Consider the following 3,332-nt stretch of genomic DNA (forward strand, 5'->3'; position numbering starts at 1 on the left):
AATATTTATTTATTTAGTATACAATATATCCCTTCAGGCCAGAAGAGGGCACCCGACCTTATTACAGATGGTTATGAGCCACCATGTGGTTGCTGGGAATTGAACTCAGGACCTTTGGAATAGCAGACAATGTTCTTAACCCCTGAGCCATCTCTCCAGCCCCCTCATCTGAATTTCTGACTGGAGTTTTAAAACAATTGTTAAGTGAGTTTAGGCTTGGAATTGGAAGCTGACTTTTAACAATATCGATAGTAGGGGGCTGGAGAGATGGCTCAGCGGTTAAGAGCACTGACTGCTCTTACAGAGGTCCTGAGTTCAATCCCAGCAACCACATGGTGGCTCACAACCATCTGTAATGAGATCTGGTGCCCTCTTCTGGCCTACAGGCAGGATACTGTATAAATAAATAAATAAATCTTAAAAAAAATATTGATAGTAGCCCTAAGTGACAACTCCCATTTTATATTATGTTTATATGAAACAATGAACTCAGCACTGTGACTGTAAAATCAAAGTGTCAAACAATTCTGAAAAGACATGACATGACTACATACTACACGCAATATTCAACCAAGATTTCATTCTTTTTCTTTTTTTGAGACAGGGTTCTATGTGTAACAGCCCTGGCTGTCCTAGAACTCACTCTGTAGACCGGGCTGGCTTTGAACTCACAGAGATCTGCCTACCTCTACCTCCTGAGTGCTGGAATTAAAGGCATGTGCTACCACCACCTGGCTATTTTATGTGTATTTGATATGAAGGTGTCAGATTCCCTGGAGTTACTGACAGTTGTGAACTACCATGTGTATGCTGGGAATTGAATCTGGGTCCTCTGGGAGAGAGCAGCAAGTGCTGTTAATCACTGAGCCATCTCTCCAGCTCCCCAAATTCATATTTTTGGTTGTGAGCCTAGCCTTTACTAGTTAAGCCGTCTTTTCAGCAGCCCAACTAAATTATTATTATTTTTTTTTTAGACAGGGTTTACTCTGTAGCTTCAGAGCCTGTCCTAGAACTTGTTCAGTAGACCAGAGTGGCCTCAAAGTCAGAGATCCACCTGTCCTGACTCCAAAGTACTGGGATTAAAGGTGTGTGTCACCACCGCCCTGCTCAGTCTACCTTCTTATAGAAACCAGGACCACCTGACTAAGGACGACACCAGACACAGGGGGCCGTCTCTCCCCCATCAATCAATAATTAAGAAAACACCTTAGCCAGGTGATGGTGGTGCACACCTTTAATCCCAGCACTCGGGAGGCAGAGGCAGGCAGATCTCTGTGAGTTCGAGGCCAGCCTGGTCTACAAGAGCTAGTTCCGGGACAAGCTCCAAACCCTGTCTCAAACCCCCCTCCCCCCAAAAAAAGAAAAATAGAAAACTCCTTATAGCTGGATCTTGTGGATGCGTCTTCTTAATTGAGGTTTTCTCCCCTCAGATGACTCCAGCTTGTGTCAAGCTGACATAAAACTAGTCAACACTGAGCCATTTGTCCTACCCTAGCAGAGGAGAGAGAGCCCCTTGTAATCCCCAGGAAATGTTGTAAAGCCTTATTTAGATGAGTGATTGCGGGAGGAGCAAAAGGACTTTGGGAGCTTGCATGTGAGGGACACAGAGTAGCATTTGGTCTTAATCAGAAGTCTGATCAGTTTTCCTGGGGAGTCTTCTAAAGTTAGGCCTGAGTACCACTAATAAGCAAACTCAGTGCCCAGCTGTGCAATATAAAACTGGGCCCTCCAGGCAGCACTCTCAGGGGAGCCTCCTGTCTCCTGTCTCCAGACTGCCAGGAAAGGAGACAATGGGGCTTCCTGCCCCCACCCCAGTTACAAAGAGAAAGGAGTTGAAAAGCTCAAGCATCACCATTTCCCAGGCCCTGGATGCCAGGGCATTAAAGCACAAGCATGCCTTTATACAGATCCCAGCTAAGGTGACGGCAATGGTGCTCCTGACCTACTTATAGGATCTGCCAGAGGCTGGGGAGATAAGAGCCGGTGAGGAGCTTGTGTGCAAGCCTGAGGACTTCAGTGTGGGCCCCAGATCCATGTTAAAAAGCAGGTCATGTCGGCATGTGCCCGCAACCCTAGAGTAGGGGTGCTAGGGCCAGGAGGATCCTAGGGACTTGTTGGTCAGCTCATCTACTCAAATTGGTAAGCTTCAGACCCAGTGAGAGACCCTGTCTCAAAAAAAAAAAAAGTTAGCTGAAAGGCAAGGTGGCTCAGTGGGCATCGTCATGAAGACAATTCTGATAACCTGAGGTCTATCCCTGAGGCTCATGCACTGAAAGGATAGAGTCGATTTGCACAAGTTGTCCTCTGACCTCCACATGCTTGCACAGGCATGCACATATGTTAAAAAATAAAGTGAAGAGTGATAGAGAAAAACACCATATATAGATCTCTGCCCCACACACAAACATGTGCACAAGCACACATGCCTACACACACATGTACCCACATACATGAATACATACACAATACACTACACACACGTACATCTCCACATATAAATGCACAGTTTGCACATACACTCACGTACATAAACTGCTGAGAAATGGGGCCTTGTTATCTTTATCTTTTATTTGATCCAGAGAGGATGGAGGTTCCAGTCAACCCTTAAGAGGACATTCTTAGACCTGGATATCAATCCACACATCTTCAAACACCTGATCTTTGATATAGAAGCAAAAAATATCAAATGGAAAAAAGAAAGCATATTTAACAAGTAGTGCTGGCATAACTGGATGTCAACATGTAGAAGAATGAAAATAGACCCAGGGGGCTGGAGAGATGGCTCAGAGGTTAAGAGCACTGTCTGCTCTTTCAGAGGTCCTGAGTTCAATTCCCAGCAACCACATGGTGGCTCACAACCATCTGTAAGCTGCCCCTGTCAGGTCGTCCGACTGCAGTGATGCAAACTGTAACGAATATTCCCACTGAAGGACGGTTTGGTTGCTTCGAAGTTCCAGCAAGGTGAATGGAGCTGCTCTGGCAGTAAACAGGTGAAATCCAGTAAAAACCTGGCAAACCAGGCTTCTGTATGAACATAGTTTTCAGAGCATGTAGGTTATAAATACCAGCAAGTGGCATTGCTGGATTGTTCAGTCACACTATGTTCGGTTTTGTTAAGAAACCGCTGAGCAGGGCTGGAGAGACAGTTCAGGGGTTAAGTGTTCACATTGCTCTCCCAGAGGATTGAAGTTCTGTTCCCAGCACCCACATCAGGTGTAACTGCAGCTCCAGAGGATCCTATGGCTCAGGCCTCTGAGCCTTTGCAAGCTTGCTCCCATTCTCTCTCTCTCTCTCTCTCTCTCTCTCTCTCTCTCTCTCTCTCTCTCTCTCTC

Source organism: Microtus ochrogaster, chromosome 4 (genome assembly GCF_000317375.1).
Source record: "Microtus ochrogaster isolate Prairie Vole_2 chromosome 4, MicOch1.0, whole genome shotgun sequence".
Classification (NCBI taxonomy): domain Eukaryota; kingdom Metazoa; phylum Chordata; class Mammalia; order Rodentia; family Cricetidae; genus Microtus; species Microtus ochrogaster.